General features: G+C 40.3%; 1 protein-coding gene across 3 annotated transcripts in view; it reads right to left on the bottom strand.

Annotated features, from left to right (window-relative positions):
- The window catches only part of CNST (consortin, connexin sorting protein), a 118,643-nt gene extending 101,177 nt beyond the window's left edge, over positions 1 to 17,466 (bottom strand). For 2 of the 3 annotated variants that reach the window (XM_019422396.2, XM_019422404.2), the window contains exon 1: positions 17,352 to 17,466. The gene's annotated coding sequence lies outside the window, so the exon portion shown is untranslated. Of the gene's footprint in view, positions 1 to 17,020; positions 17,043 to 17,351 lie in introns of those variants that run through there. The other variant, XM_053909418.1, reaches the window with a different exon arrangement.
- Positions 17,467 to 17,561: the final 95 nt, after the last annotated feature.

The raw sequence follows: 17,561 nt of genomic DNA, 5'->3' as shown, positions 1-17,561 counted from the left end.
CTAGAATAAATCCTGGGATCTTAGTTTAAGGGATCACTTGAACTCATGGTTTTCAAGATAGATATAGAAATAAATATATGCAGACACAAACATATATTTCCTAGCTTCGTGCACTGAAAAATTCTAGAAGTAATGACCCAGTACCAATGAACACACCTAGCACCCAGATCTTAATTTCTAAAGACTGTCCTCCACTAAAAGGAACCATTAATCTTTTGAAGAATGATTGGTCCCAAGACTGGGAGGAAAGGAAGGTACAAGATGAACTTGGAATGCTTTGTGGTGCCAGAAAGTGAAGAAATCCAGAAAGATGGGGAACTGTTAAAAGGATGATGGAAACAGCCTGAAGGGGCTCCCAAGGGCAAAATGTAATAGATTACAATCCACTGATAAGGTAGGAATCCATGGGCTTATAGGTAATATAAACAGATGAATAGGTAAGAAGAGACAATCCTTTCCTCAATAGAATACCAACTAATAAATGTTCAAAGGATGATGGTTACTAAAAAATACCTTCTTGGCAACCATCATAGTAATAACTAATTCAGGCAAGAATCATTAATGGATGTCGAAACAACTGGGTATAAGATTCATCTGACAAACTCCACCTTGAACAAATGATTAAAGTTAAGATCATCAAAAATGGGACAAACTGATACGTGCCTCCTGATTGTGATTCATGAAAAAGGACATAATTCCACTTCTCTGTCATTCTTGAAAAGATGCATAGCCTAAATCCAATCATTTGGGGACATTCTTCAAAATAACTGCTGTCCTCAAAACTGTCAAGATCAACAAAGAAGAAAGACAGGGAAACATTCCAAATTAAAAGAGGCTAAGAAAACACAGTAACTGAATGCAGTGTGATGTGTTGGATCTTGGGCTGGGGAAAAAAACCACGAAGGGTATTATCAAGGCAACTGTCGGGTGCCTGGGTGGCTCAGCCGGTGAAGGTCAAGCGTCCGACTTCGGCTCAGGTCATGATCTCACGGTTCATGGGTTTGAGGCCCGTGTCAGGATCTGTGCTTACAGCTTGGAGCCCGGAGCCTGCTTTCTGATTCTGTGTCTCCCTCTCTCTCTGCTCTTCTGTCACTCAAACTTTGCCCCTCTCTCTGTCACAAAAATAAACATTAAAAAATTGAGGGGGGGGGGCACCTGAGTGGCCCAGTCAGTTGAGCGTTCGACTTCAGCTCAGGTCACGATCTCACAGTCTGTGAGTTTGAGCCCCATGTCGTGCTCTGTGCTGACAGCTCAGAGCCTGGAACCTGCTTCGGATTCTGTGTCTCCCTTTCCCTCTGCCCCCTTCCCTGCTCACGCTCTGTCTCTCTCAAAAAATAAACGTTTTAAAAAATATTTTTTTTATTAAGAAAAATTTTAAAAAACTGTCAAAATTTACATATGGATTACAAAACAGGTAACAGTCTTACATCAACATTACATTTCCAGACTTTGATAACTGCACTGTCGTTATATAAGAGAATGTCCTGATTCTTAGAAAATTCACCTTCCGATATATTTAGAAGTAAAAGATATGCCTGCAATGAATGTACTGTGAGATGGTTCAGAAAAAAGTCTGTGTGTATGTGTGTAAATGTGTAACACAAACATATGTACATACATATACACGTGCACACAGAGAACAGAACACGATGATAAAGCCAAGGGGCAAGCTTGAAATCATCAGGGAATCTGTGTAAAGGAAAGGGGGATTCTTTACGCTATTTTTGCAACCTCTCTATAAGCCTGAAACCATCTTAAAAAGTTACCCTCCAGGGGTTCCTGGGTGGCTCGGTTGGTTGAATGTCTGACTCTTGATTTTCAGCTTAGGTCATGATCTCATGGTTCGTGGGTTTGAGCCCCACTCTCAGCACGGAGCCTGCTTGGGTTCTCTCTGCCCCTCTCCCATGCACATTCTCTCTCTTTCTCTCTCTCCACACCCCCAAAATAAATAGTTTTAAAAAGAGTTACCCCTCAAAACCTCTTTAATTTTTTTTTCTGGCTACCTTTAAAAAAGGATTCTTTTATTTTTCACGTATTTTATTTTACATCAATTAGGACAAAGTCTAATTCATCATCTTCAGTATTAAGAATCCATTTTGAAGTACATCCTATATCTTCTCCTAAAGTTTATAGGAATAAGCTATGTTTTCCAAGAATATTCAATTTGTTGTTAATTGGCAGCAGTATTTCAGAATAAATTATTTCTCAAGTACATACCCTGAACATAGCTATAGCTAAGTAACTCTATCTAATTTTAAGGAATTTTTATCTTCCCACACAACTCCTTTGTAAGTATATTCCACTCAGAAAGTTCTATTTCCAGTAAAAACTTCAGAAAAGTATTAACACAGTACAACCACTCTCATTATATAAAATCTTCCTTGAATTATTTCCATATAAAAAAAATCTTCACAGGGTCTGACAGAAATTTGGCAAAAGAAATTGAGTTTTAAAAAAGCGTGTGGGGATTTGGTTGGAGAGGTGTCATTAGAAAAAAAGGCACAGACATAGATGATGTACAAGGAAAACTGGGTGGTACGGGGGGAGCTTTCTACCCTGTGATTTGCAGCTTGATGTCGCCTTCCTGTGAACTAGTTTATAGCTACAAGGGAGAACATTTAAACCACATACTTTACAAGGCCCCAGGATCCGTTCTCCGAGAAACCGTGATGGGGAATACAATATGAAGTCCCTGATGAAGATCTAGCCAATGTGGTTGTTACCTTATCTGTGGACGGAACCGGTTGAGGAATGAAAGCATAGAATCACAGGGGCCAAACAGGACAGAAATAGCACCTGAAGGCAAATTACTCAGGGAAACATTGGGGTGTGAATGGGCGTTTTGAACTAAAAATTTTTTCTAAATGTTTATTCATTTATCTATTTATTTATTTTGGGTGGGTGGAGAGAGAGAGAGAGAGAGAGAGAGAGAGAGAGAGAGAGAGGATCCGAAGCAGACCCCGTGCTGACAGCAGAAAGCCTGATGCAGGGCTCTAACTCATGAACTGAATTCATGAACAGTGAGATCATGACCTGAGCCATAGTCGGATGCTCAACCGATTGAGCCATACAGGTGCCCCGAACCAAAAATAGTTTCAATGCTATGAAGATATCTTCAGAAAGACACCAATTAAACCTATATATAATATACTCAATTTTTAGAAAATAATAATTCAATTAGGAACAGTAAAAGAGGGACTGAAAAAAACCCAGCTCCTTTTGGTATGGAGTCAATCAAATATTGAAAGGTCTATTCCATGCAAAGTATCGTAACAGTTAATAGAATCCATTTGGAAAGAGAAATATGTTTGAAAATCGGGCTTTGGGTCCTCTTGAATTAGTCTTTGCAAGTCAGAGAACAACTTGTTCCTAACTTTTTGTCCTTTAAACTAAGGTATGTAAAAAAAAAAAAAAAAAAAAAAAAAGAAGGCATGCTGGTAAATGGCAAAATAATGTCCTGCTGATTGTGATAAAATGTTAAGGGATTAGTTTTAGTTTGCTCAGAAACAGACTTCAATATTTTTATGCATTCATTTATTTTCTGATGAACATACTTTAAATTCTGCAAAAGTCTTCATTTTTTACATGTCAAGAATGAAATCCACATTCAGGCCTCAAAAGGTAAGCAGCTTTTATTATTTTTTAATATTTATTTTTGAGAGAGAGAGAGAGAGAGACAGAGTGCAAGCAGGGAAGGGGCAGAGAGAGAGAGGGAGACACAGAATCTGAAGCAGCCTCCAAGCTCTGAGTTGTCAGCACAGAGCCGGATGTGGGGCTCGAACCCACAAACCGCAAGATCATGACCTGAGCTGAAGTTGGACGCTTAACCAACTGAGCCACCCAGGTACCCCCAAGTGGTTATTTTTTTTAATGTAAGGAAAGCATCAATAAAACAGGCAACTGGTGATATTACATCTTAATAGAGGCAGAATAGAGCAAAATGAAGCGACCTTTTGATTTTGGAATCCTTCCCTCCTCCACTTGAAAAAGCTCCTATACATCTCAGCTGGGTAACTGTCCTCAAATTAGCTCCCCTTTAGGAGCCTGGATTTCTTCGCTGTAAGGATAAAATGAGGTGATGTATGGACGACTTCTAAGCCCATCTGTAATTTTTTTTTTTTTAATTTTAGAGAGAGCAGGGGAGGAGGGAAGAGGGAGAGTTAGGGGGAGAGAGAGAGAGAGAGAGAGAGAGAGAGAGAGAGAGAGAGAGAGAATCCCAAGCAGACGCCACATTCAGCACAGAGCCCAATGGGAGGCTTGACCCCATGATCCTAGGATCATGACCTGAGCCCCAAATCAAGAGTCAGAGGCTCAGCCAACCAAGGCACCCAGGTGCCCCGTCCATAAAGATAAATTAAGACTGCTCTGGTAAATAGTCCCTGTGTGCTGAGACAGTCATAAAATTCTGTGCTCCAATTAAAAAGTCAACTGCCTGGTAAGAGACATTTCTCGCCATGTATTCCAAGTGGAAATTTACCTTTATTTACTCTGCTTAGGACTCTGCATGATTTCCGATTCCCAGTGTCTGTGTTTCATCAATGTTGGTATATCCTTAGGCTGTCTCTTCCCCACTGACGTTACTCTCTCCCTCTGTAACTCCTGCTAGATGTACATTAGATTTTCTTACTCTGTGATCCACATTACTTAGCCTGTCTTTTATAGTTTCTTTGTATTTTTGTACTGTAATTGGGGGCTTGAATTCATAATCAAAATGCACAGTATTCAGCTAAGTACTTCTGTCTTTAACTGTGCATGATTTGCTGCTTAATTTGTCCCATCAGCTTACTTCTGTGACTATCTTTTATTTCTAGAAGTCATATATACAGTACTACTTAAAATGTCTTTGGAGTGCCTGGGTGGCTCAGTCAGATAAGCATCTGACTCTTGATTTTGGCTCAGGTCATGATCTCATGGTTCCTGAGATCGAGCCCTGCATCAGGCTCTGTGCTGACAGAGGGGAGCCTGCTTGGGATTCTCTCTCTCTCCACCACTCATGCTCTCTTTCTCAAAAATAAACATTAAAAATAATGTCATTAACTTTTAATACAACCATTTTCCATATTTTTTATCCCCCATTCTTTTAAAGTCAAAAAATGCTCATTCTTTCAGATTCTTAGGAGTCTGAATTGTTGTTTGTTGTTTCTGTCGACTCTTAACGCATGGTGATTTTGTAATTTTCCACAATGAGTTCCTCTGCAGTGAGGGGCTTCATTGGTGGGAGTTTTGTAAAGGCTGATTAAGGATCACTCTTTCCAGGTTGCTTTCTCCAGGTATCCCGGGTTGTGTTACCAGCCAGGGCCAGTTTTTATATTAATTCTCAGCTGAAGAAAACATTCATATGAACCCCAAACCTCAGGGTTAATAGACCTATGGTTACAATGTCTCAGGGAAGCCTCTCTCTTCCACATAATGTCAAAGCGGAAACAGAAAAACATATCTCTTTGCTACTAGGCAGATTACTACCCCCACCTTCCAATCCATCACTTTTCCATTTTTTTTTTTTAATGGTTATTTATTCTTGAGAGAGAGAGAGCGAGCGAGCTTGCACACCCAAGCAGGGGAGGGGCAGACAGAGGAGACACAGAATCTGAAGCAGGCTCCAGGCTCTGAGCCATCAGCATAGAGCCTGACGCGGGGCTCAAACTCAAGGACTGCAAGATCATGACCTGAGCCGAAGCTGGACGCTTAACCTGCTGAGCCACCCAGGCGCCCCACCATCTCTTTTGAGAACAGAGATCTTCAAGGGTCCTGGCTGTATATGAAGCTCTCAGCTCCAATGCCCTATTTGGGTTCCTTGGCTCAGTCTTAACGGCCTCCTTTTCCATCCCCATGTGGCAGTTAAAATTCAAGCCCACTGGGTAACTGCCTCCACCCTGTTCTCCTAAAAGTGCTTTTGATCATACACAATATTTATGGAACATTTAATGAATGCCAGGTACTGTGCAAACACTTCACATCTTATTTCATTCCATTCTCACAGAAACTATTTTCTCACCTTACAGATGAGGAAACAGAGACACAATTTGCTCAAGCTTATGTAGCAAGTAAGTAGCTGAGATATGAACCCAGATCTCTGCGAATTTGGAGTGTGCACTGTTAATTACCATACACTGCCACTTCCTGGAACTTCTTCCTAGTGCCTAGGCTAGTGCTAAATACAGAACAGTCACTCAAGGACTGTCTGTTGAATGAATATTCTCCTCCAGTGTGGACGTCTGTTATGGGAAATCCTGAGAATAATCAAGTATTTGGCAGATTACTAAGAGTAGAGACAATGTTGAGTGGTACTTATAGTCGTGCTTTATATTTAAATTATTACATTAAAATGCCAGTCTTGTTGACTGTGAAAATGAATTTTTTAGTGATACCAAGACTGAACACACTGTGTTCAATAATTGTTGTATTTGTCAACACCACCAACAGGATGGAATCCCTCCTTGAGAAGAACTTGTAAGCTGGTGGAGAGCACAGGGACAGAACATGGTAGGCAGCAAGGCATGATTAACGAATATTTAATAGAAAAAGTAAAGAGGAAAGGGGTGCCTGGGTGGCTCAGTTGGTTAAGCATCTGACTTCAGCTCAGGTCATGATCTCAAGGTTCGTGAGTTTGAGCCCTGTGTTGAATGAGCACAAGACCTGCTTCGGGTGAGCCCTGCTTCTCTCTCTCTCTCTCTTAAAAAAAAAAAAAAAAAGGAAGAAGAAGAAAAATTAAAGAGGAAACAGTAAAAGCTGATCAAGGATCTGCAAAGTTGGGGCGCCTGGGTGGTTCAGTCGGTTGAGCATCTGACTCTTGATTTCAGCTCAGGTCATGACAACATGGTTTGCAAGACTGAGCCCTATTGTCTGGGCTCTGCCCTGACAGCCCGGAGCCTGCTTGGGACTCTCACCCTCTCTCCCTCTCCCCCTCCCCTGCTTGCACTCTCTCTCTCAAAATAAATAAATAAACAAAAAGGATCTGCAAAGTCAAAGGATGATTATTGTGCCTTTTCTGGTAACACCAATTCACTCCAAAAATTGAGGGTGGGAGGGCAGACACTATTTTTATGTTAAAAGAGATGTTACAGAGCAGAATAAAAACAATACAAAATTCCAAAAAATCTTTAGGTTCAAACACATGACGTCATAGGATGTTTGTCTGTTGTTGGGAATAACCATCATGATGGAGTCTGAGAATAAAAGCAAATGCTTATACAGCGTTCACTCTGGGCCATGCATATACTTCCTCATATTCTACAACAATTCTATTGGGCGGTTATTATCAGCACCTCCAATTTATGGGAAGCAAACCCAGGCACTGACAGGTTAAGCAACTCATCCCAGGCCAAACAGCTATCGGAATTGGGGCTCGAACCTGGGCTGAGGGGCTGTGTTGTCTCTGATGGCCACAGAGAAGGTACAATCGGAGGAAGGCCCTGAGGAGGAAGCAGCTGGACAAGTTAGGAGGAGGGGGAGGAAGAAACTGTGAGAGTCTTTATTTTATTACCTGGCCTTAGAAAAGCCCAGTTGTGGTTTGAGATGATAGGTAATACAGATTCTATGTTATGGCATTTTCAAAAACTTCCTTTTTAAAATGCAATAAATACCGTAGTTTTTAAAGTATCCGGTGGATACTGTCCTGTGTTTGCATATTTGTTGCTTCAGGATTTTTCACGAGTTATTTCATGCATGGAGATTATTCCAAGTGGAATTCAAGTGTCTGAAGCAAGAGAAAGTGCCACTTTTTGTGTGACCCTTACCACTGCACTCCTGAGGCATGCGGCAGGTGTGGACAAATGCTGGCTTAACTGAATTAAAACCCTGAACGAGTTTCTCTTTCACCACCTCTTACCGAAGGAAATCAGTTTAGAAAAAGTGGTTACATCATATAAGACGATATTTAAAATTTACTGCACAATAAAAACCCACAAATATTATCTGGTAGGAAATAGAAATAGAGGAGAAACTCCAAGAGTATTTTTGTCTCTGAAAGACTAAATATGATAAGAACAAGTCAGCAAATTCCAAAAAAAGAAGCATGAATTGGTAAAGAAAAAAAAATAAAATAAAAATTAAAAAAATTTTAAAAAAGGCAAAAAAATTAAATGGGACTACTCTATTTTCTGACCTGGGAAGTTCTGACTTTGTAATTATAAATCCTTGCTGCTCATGCTACACAAATGAAAGAATAAAGGTTAAATATTCAAAGAAAATACAGAAGAACTGTTTTAAAGATAGAAATGAGACAGATGGAATGAGACCAACATCAAATTTATTTTAAACCGGCTTTCTGTTCTTTCTCTTCAACTACAATTTTACTAGAAAGGTTCACCTTCTCACATTCTTGACTGGATTTCTCCACTAGAGAAAACCATAAAAGGTCATTCCATGCCCATTTAAAAGGCAAAATGAAAATAAAGAATTATGGTCGCCATACTGAAATTAAGACATGATTTTATCAACAGGACTGACCTTAAAGTTTTTATTTATTTATTTATTTATTTTAATTTTAAAAAAAGGTTTATTTATTTTTGAGAGACACAGAGCATGAGCAGAAGAGGGGCAGAAAGAGAGGGAGACACAGAATCCGAAGCAGGCTCCAGGCTCTGAGCTGTCAGCACAGAGCCCAACACAGGGCTTGAACCCATGAACCGCAAGATCATGACCTGAGCCAAAGTCAGATGCCCAACTGACTGGGCCATCCAGGCACCCCTGGATTTAAAACACACCATTTACTAAGTGCTTTCTGTAGGTTAAACACTGTGGAGGTTAAACACTTTGACATGTACTATCTCGTGTAAATTTTGGAACGTGTGTTTATCCATCGTCTCAGAAGTAAGTCATTGCTTCATTTGCTCTGTTTGAGAACCATCAAAGAGCTGCCTTATATATTTGCCAGTAACCTTGAGAAACAGGAGTTTCTACAAAGCCAGTTTTCAAGGGCACAAAGTATAGATCTCTATGGAGGAATATTACAGATCTTAGAAATAAACTCATCTGAATGGTTACGGAATTTGCCCCTATATGTTTACCAAATCCTAAGTCAAAAAGGTGGCATTTGAAATTCTGGTAAAATGAAAAAATAAAATTCTACACAGTATTTACTGAATTAATTATAAATTATACTAACCAAAAAAGTTTTTCATGCAGTTTTCCTTTACTTTCTAAAAAAGTTAAAATGAATCTACATACATAAAGCTGTATACATTCTTGGGACTTGCATTTTTCATCAAATGTTTTAAACGCTGACTTCCACTGCATTTCTCACAGTACTTACTATTAATACTGATCACCTATGGGTTCAAACATTAACCATTAAACTGATAGGAACCAATGCTAGGTTTGGATTCATTCACAAGCCACCATATTTCAAAATTATTCACCAAAATGGGTATGGATGTTGTAATGTGTACACACACATGTATACTGTAATGTGCAGGTTCATATGGATATTAGTAAAATTAAGGAATGAACCCAACTAAGATAAAGAACATAATCCATACAGCATCAAACACAATTTTAACACTATTTTTAAATTACAAAACCTAAGCCAGGAGTTCTCTAGCTTAGTTTCTATATTTCTTTTGAACAAGAAGTAAAAACTCACTAATTCTATCATTTCCAAAGTTATTAGGAAATTTCAGTATGAGTTGAGGCTGCTATATTTACTTTTAATTAAGGCTCTCATTGTTTCACATGGCCCTTTCAATGCATCCTGCATACCTAAGGGGCAGATCATTCATTTGAAAACAATGACTTTGTGTTTTACAACAAAAGCAGTGGCTTGATACACTTGTGGAATGACTATCTCACCAAGTCTCAAAGTTCCACCGCGACATCTCACCGTCCGGTCAGCGTAGCTAGTATCATCCCAGTCGTATGTTGTTACTGGCACCCAAACAATCTCTTCGCTTCAGATGAGTCCCAGCATCTCCAACATGCCACTACCAACGTCCCATTATGTGGCCCTAACTTCCGGTCCTTTTTACTGTCAATCACTCCCACCTCCATTTCCCAGTCCGAGCACATCAAGGACTGCAGACTCCTGTAATTCCGTCTGACCTAACAGTGACATATTGATTTATATCTAGAGCATACTGAAAGTTAACTGAAAGGCAGGAAGAGAGACGGGTGTAAAAGTGACTATGATTTAAGTTATTCAAGAGAATGTATTTTGATGGGGTTTTGGGAAAAGAAAAAATGCCAGAGCAAGGCAGTTTACTCTAGGTAACAAATTCTAATAAAAGGATAAACCAATAGAGAAAAAAATTTGTCCCAGAGAAGGATCCCTTATGTTGTGTTAGAAGATTGTTGGCAGAGGGGTGCCTGAGTGGCTCAGTCAGTTAAGCAAATGACTCTTGATTTTGGCTCTGATCTCATGGTTTGTGAGTTCAAGCCCTACATCGGGCTCTGCACTGATAGCATGGAGCTTGCTCGGGATTCTCTCTCCCTCTCTCTCTGCCCCTCCCCTGCTCGCTCTCACTCTCTCAAAATAAATAAATAAACATAAAAAAAAAAAAAAAGATTGTTGGCAGCATACGATTTTCCCCAGAGATGTTTTATGTCAGTGGCAAGTATTCCCTAATGAAAACATACATGATAAAAAGAGACAGTACTATTACATATACTCTAGTATAGCTTAGGTCTGTGCACTCAAAGTATACTTGCACTCAGAATTTCTTCCTGACAAATCCATCAGACATCTTCAGCAGGATGAGAGATATCGATGGATTTTGACTCTAAAGTAAAGCTTCTGTTCAACTTTAATTATAGAAAAAATACGAATCTTTGAATAACCGCATTTTCCTCAACTTAAAATTTATCTACCTTTTCTTCTCTTTGGAGCATTACTACTTTTGTAATAGGGAAGGAAGGAGAGGCAAGAGGGAAGGAGTAACATTTGTATTCCTCCCCCACTTCAAGTTTATAACAGACTATGACCTGCTCCGACTTTTGAACTTTCCATAGAAGATAGAAGACTAGAAAGAAACCAAAAGGTGAGGTAAGGCAGGATATGCTGTAGTGGCATTCTGGATACCACCTCACATACTCTGAAGAGCTAGAACAGAGTGGAAACTCTCCAGCAAAGGCTGCACAAAGTACACGGTTTTATACAAAGTACTGGACAAGTACACGGAGGCTTTAGTTGTAAGACAGACATTCTTAGAATATTTGTTTCCTCAATATTGATAAGTGTTTCCTCAGTCTTGATAAGTGTTTCTGGAGCAGAATTTTTGCTTATAAGCTTTTTGCACATGTAGGTATGTATACTCTTGGAACTTGTCAGCGAAGGCAAGCCATTTTGACAAAGGTCAAAGTCTGTTGGAGTTCACTAGGGAATCCCCAGGTATACAGCTAAAAAAGGACAAAAAGCCTGTAGGCATCAAAATCTACAAAATTATAATTAAATAAGAGGTCACTTGATATAAATAAAAACTACCTCCTGATTACATACTCTTTTATTTTGGGTGAATAAGAAATAGATCGTCCTTTGGCTAGTGAAAATATGAGCTTTGCTTGATAAAGACATAGGCGATCAATTTTTAAGCTTGAGTTCAGATGTGAGACGAAGAAGACAAACCATTTTTTCTCTTCTCAGTCACAAAACATATACGATTCAAATAAGCAAGTCACAGAACCTTGTTTCTAATTCTGGCTCTTTACATTGCTTCCACGATGCTTTACGTATGACTCTGTCAGCATGGCAAAGAACTCCACAACAATTTTTTAACTACTGGAGCAAAAGGAAGAAAGTGATTATAAGCTGTTGAAGAAAATAAAGCCTGCTGACTGAATCTGGATGAAGAAGTCACAAATGGGCAGACAGCCTTTTCCTTTCTGATCAGAATAGTTTCTACAAACTTCCATTTCCCTTTTCATCTGAGCTGAATTTGAGGGAGGAAATCACAGATTAGTGGGTAAGAGTCCTTTGAAGACCTAAGTAAACTGTTTTCATGCTCCACCAGCAGGGGAAAAACAAACTGAAGTAAACTTTGGTGTTTCATAAGGTACAGAAGAAACAACTCCACTAGGGGGCTTCAGTAAATAAAATACATAGTCACAAAAATAAGTTCTCATTAAAAAAACCATAAGCAATGTTTTTCAGTTCATCTGTAAACTCTTAAGATTTAGCTGCACAGTGGTAATATGTGCAGAAGGGAAAAACAGCGGAAAAAGCAATGCATGCACAAAATAAAGTCAGTGGTATGCTCTCAAATACCCAGGAACAACATCATTCTTTTTTCTTTTTTTTTTTTTAAATGCTATTTTTTTGAGAGACAGAGAGAGACGATCATGAGAAGGGGAGGGGCAGAGAGAGAGGGAGACAGAATCTGAAGCAGGCTCCAGGCTCCGAGCTGGCAGCACAGAGCCCGACGTGGGGCTCGAACCCACGGACCGTGAGATCATGACCTGAGCCGAAGTCGGACGCTTGACCGACTGAGCCAGAACAACATCCTGGTGACCCAGGAACAACATAATTCTTTTTTTTTTTTTTTAACGTTTTTTTTTTTTAATTTATTTTTGAGACAGAGAGAGACAGAACGTGAACAGGGGAGGGGCAGAGAGAGAGGGAGGCACAGAACCGGAAGCAGGCTCCAGGCTCTGAGCCATCAGCCCAGAGCCTGACGCGGGGTTCGAACTCATGGACCACGAGATCGTGACCTGAGCTGAAGTCGGCCGCTTAACCAACTGAGCCACCCAGGCGCCCCGATTCTTAACTTTATCATAAAGTTTACATATTTTAAGGAAATTATTTATTTCAAAATCTGTAATATAAAAGATCTTTAAAATGTTAGTTTGCCTTCATTCAAATTAGAAACCCACAGCCACTTAATTCACTGAGTTTTCTAGATGCAGCGAACACAGAAAAAAACAGCAATTACTTAGGTAGTGGTCTTACAGGAAAAACAGGCTAAGTAATTAGGAGCGTTAACAGACAGGACAGTTACAAGATATTGCTAATTCCTGAAATCTCGTAGGTACCGTCATTTCAAATGTCAAAAGGCCAATGTCAATAAAGGTGACAATATTTGTCACATACTGCTCCAGCAATTCCTCCTACGGTCAAAAGGAAAAATAAACTTAATGTGTCAGTATTTTGACAGACACGTACTATCTTTCCTTTCCACATGGCTAATGATGGAAAACAGGAAGTAGTAAGAGATGGCAGGGAGGAGTGATGTGATGGCAAAAAGTTTCCATCTCCAGACATGTTGGCACAATCTCCCAACTGTGACTAAAACAATGTAGGAAATCTCAAGCTATCATAAGATTCAGAAGTGTTACATTTTTTTGTCTTTTAGATTGCTCGGACAGGGCTTTTATTTTTATTTTATTGAGATGCAGTTGACTATTGATGTATTTCTTCAAAGAATACTATAAATAAATCATTTGAAATGCATGAAAAACAAAAGTATTCCCTCGGTAAAAAGGAATATAATTTCCCCCAAGGGAATGATTCCTAGATAAAGAAAAGCCTGTATTTGTGTGAATCTTCAGGGCCCTAAACTGGAGAGAATGCTCACAACAGTATCAAGACACAGATACACTGAGTGTAGAATTTCTGAATAAAAATATAATCCTTGGAGAGGCCACTTAAATCATTTAAGAGCTTTTTTAAAAAATGAAAATTGCCAAACTCAATTATTCTTCCTCAAATTAAAAAAACCTAAGACTAATTTGTAGGAACTATATTCTTTCTTAGCCAAAGAAAATGGTGCCAATAGACAGTCATCTAGATTTAGATACAAATGAAAACACTGTATTTTCCTGCTATAATGTGCATCTATGTATGTCTCAGGAAACAAGCAACATCCAACCATTACGTATTCCCCAGGTCTGTCTCTGATCTTTTAATACTCCACACAATGCCAACACTGTGACAGCTCTATAATGACTAGATTTTAGAGGGATTTTGCTTACTGAACGGGTAATTTAAGATTTCTTTATACCATAAGGGTTGGGGAGGAGGCATATTTCTTATATTAGATTACACCAAATATTAATTAGGGTTCCAGATGAATTTTGACAATGAATTTTAATATTAAATGTAGATGTAAACAGTGCAAAGTAGTATTTGGGGAAGTTTAATAGAATATATAAGAGAAGAACAATGATAGGTCCTATTGATCCCACTGAGGTCAGTTAGCCATAAGGTTAGTTTTCCAACAGGGTTATCCTTCGGTTTTAATAGCTCTGAACAAGAGATCGTTCCATGCAAATCACCATCCCTGTTGCAAAAACAACTTAAAGCTCATACATAGTCAGCATGTCATAGTTTTGTATCAAAAGTGCCGTATTTCCTTCTAACTTTATCTAAACCACCATACATGAGTTACTTGTTTGCTCGTAACCAGGCTCCTAGCATTTTTGAACCAAAAAATATACCCTTTCTTTCTGAAGTTTGCTGAAAAGATTTCTCTTTCCTTTGACAAGAAATGCCATCATACGGAGAAGCACATTTATACCCATTCAAGCTCTCCCTACTTAGTAACACAGGTAAAGGAAACAGAGAGTCACAAAGCATCTTGACACATTGTTGACATGCAGATGTAAATAACTGTAACAATGACACCCCAGGAAATGACTGAGCACCCTAGTCATCTTACAACCTCCACCAAACATGCACTTGTCCACCTGTTTATCCTACTCAGGGTTAAGATGACTTGGAGACAGTCATCTCCAAGAGGAAGAGACTTCTTGGAACTTTCTTCCTGCACAGAAACTTCTCAGTTTGGGGAAAAGAAGAAAAGAAAAGAAAAGAAAAGAAAAGAAAAGAAAAGAAAAGAAAAGAAAAGAAAAGAAAAGAAAAGAAGCTTCTTAGTTTGACTATCACAGCACTTTAAGAAAAGGATTTTTAAACTTACCCTACTGGATTTACCCCAGACTCTCAGGATAGGAAGACATCCTAAAAATCATGTAGCAATACTGTTGCCACGAGCTGCCCAATAAGATCCTAGCCATTTGCCAGCTACATGTGGCTACTGAGCGCTTGAAATGTGGGTAGTCTGAACTCACATGTACTCTAAGTATCAACACCAGCGAAAGAATGTAAAATATCTCATTCTCAATTTTCCAAACATTCCATTTGAAACTGTATGGTTTAAGTAACATATATTAAAGTTAATTTCACTTGTTTCTTTACCTTGTGAATGAGACTAGAAAACTTTACGTTGCTTATGTGGCTTGCATTATAGCTGGATTGTCACAGACCTGCCGTCCCTTCCAGCACTGCTTACAGACCTACAGACTTAGTGCTGATAGCAAATAGGAGTATCTATCACTGGACATTTCCCAATTACAACTGCCAGTTAAAAGCCCAAAGAAAAGCAGTTATTTTCTCGATCAGTTGATATTATCAAAAATAACTTAAGAAGAGTATAAAAATAGAATCACTTTGCCCTGACACCATTTTAAGGAAAGATTACTTCAAAGGGGAAAAAATAGCACAGGACGCAAAAACCACACCTCTGAAGAAACTATGATGGGAAATAAGCAAATCATGTTTTTCTAATAAAGTAGATCTGAATGCTGATTGTAAGGCACACCTTTAAAGGGAAATTAACATTTCCTTTCCATTTTCCAAATTAAAATTTCCTTTCCAGTACCTAGGGCCTCAGAAAAATAAAATGTGTAAGATTGTGTCTTTATTATTGAAGCACCTTCAACCACAAACAACCATTAGCATTATAAAAAGGGAAACAATTATCATAACCTCATGCTCCTGTCCAAAACAAACAAACAAACAAAACCCCCAAAACCCCAAACGACTGAAAAGCAAAATAAGAAACATCAGCTTCTCTAGGGCTGAACAGGCTACCTTTGTTCCACAAATCTTATGAAATAAGAAAACATATTTTAAAATAAATATTTTGTACCACAATTTTTTTTTTAATTTTTTTAACGTTTTTATTCATTTTTGAGACAGAGAGAGACAGAGCATGAATGCGGGAGGGTCAGAGAGAGGGAGACACAGAATCTGAAACAGGCTCCGGGCTCCGAGCTGTCAGCACAGGGGCCCGATGCGGGGCCCGAACTCACGGACCGCGAGATCGTGACCTGAGCCGAAGTCGGCGCTCAACCGACTGAGCCACCCAGGCGCCCCTGTACCACAATTTTTTTAAGTGTATTTTAAACATGAAAAATTCAAAATCAATTTCTAGAAGTGAACCATTTCTTCCTCTATCATGACATCTTTCTTCTTTATTTGATTTAAAAATATTCAGGCCTCCGGGACTTTTAAGGGAAAAAAATCCAGTGTATTTCGGAATCTATGAAAATATCTTTAAAAGGATAGAGGAGGTGACAGCTCATTAAAGAATCGTGGGGAAAGCTTCCTTCCGTGTTCAGAGCATGCAAGAATCACTTCTAGAAAACTGTCAATACAAAAAATGAATTTGAGGAAATTTAGATCAACGAGTCCCCACGGCTTCCACAACAGCTGATCAGATACTTTCTACAGTGTCCTAGCAAATTTATCATCCAAAAAAAGGAGGGGGGGGGGCATATTTGCTTGTCAATTTCTTTATCCATTTTGCATCAGCTGGGTATAATCCTCAGACTTCAATTCGCCAGGTGATACATTCCTCAGAAACCTTTTTCTTGTGCATTTAAATAACAAGCTCAATTACGCCGCGAGCACAGTAAGCAGAAAGGATTGTACATATTTTCACAGGGTGTTGATTGGATGCGGTTTCCTGTCCTGGTGTAAAGAGTGACGGGCCAATCTCTTTCTGAGCATAATCCTTAAACACTGAAATCACTCTCAAAGAATCGAGTCTTCTAACACTGCCCAAGAGGTAAAAAGACTGCCAAAATTTCCATTAGAGCATCCTATTTTTAGAGTCCTTGGAATTGGTCTTCAGAATTGCATTCCGCGGCACGTATCTGAATAAGTTTACGGAGGGATCAAAATAAGCATCCTAAGGTCGCAACCTTCCTAAGCCTAGAAGGGGATTTAAAGCTTTCAAACTGTAATTTTTTTATAACCTGAACTTTAAATCTTATCAACACGCGAGTTACAGACGAACATTAAGGTAAATACCGGCCCAGAAGGAGGTACGGCAGGGAGACACTCGGCGGCGCTCGGTGGAGGCGGGGGCGCAGGTACGAAGGCAAAGCGGGGCCACCCCCGAGGGCGCAGAGCCAGAGCCGGGGCCGTGGGCTGCTGCCGCGGGGAGGAGGCGCGGACACCCGGGCCGGGGGGACGGGAGGCGCGCCGGCGGGCGCAGGGGGCGCGGGGCTACACCTCCCCGGGAGCGCAGAGGCGGCGCGCGGCGCACAGCGCGGGGGAGGCGCGCGGGGTCCCGGGGGCTTTCCACCCCGGCCGCGAGCCGGCCGCTGCCCCGCACCGCTCTCCCTCTCCCTCTCCTCACCTGGGAGTCGGAGGCGACCGGAGGGCTACGGCTGCGCGCCGGGTCTGTCTCCAGCCCCGCTCGCTGACATGGCGGCCGAAGCGCTGTCACAGAGCCTGCTCGGGTCTCCCGCCGCTCCGGTGGAGACACCTTCTGCCTTCCCGCCCCGCCTCTCTCTGCGCACCCTTCCCGGCGGGCCGGCGGGCGGCGGGCAGCCCGCGACCGCGGAGC

This window comes from Panthera pardus, unplaced genomic scaffold (assembly GCF_024362965.1).
Source record: "Panthera pardus isolate Hobbes unplaced genomic scaffold, ASM2436296v1 HiC_scaffold_21, whole genome shotgun sequence".
In the NCBI taxonomy this organism is placed as follows: domain Eukaryota; kingdom Metazoa; phylum Chordata; class Mammalia; order Carnivora; family Felidae; genus Panthera; species Panthera pardus.
Note: the sequence above shows the minus strand (reverse complement) of the source record. Positions and strands in the feature narration are given on the sequence as shown.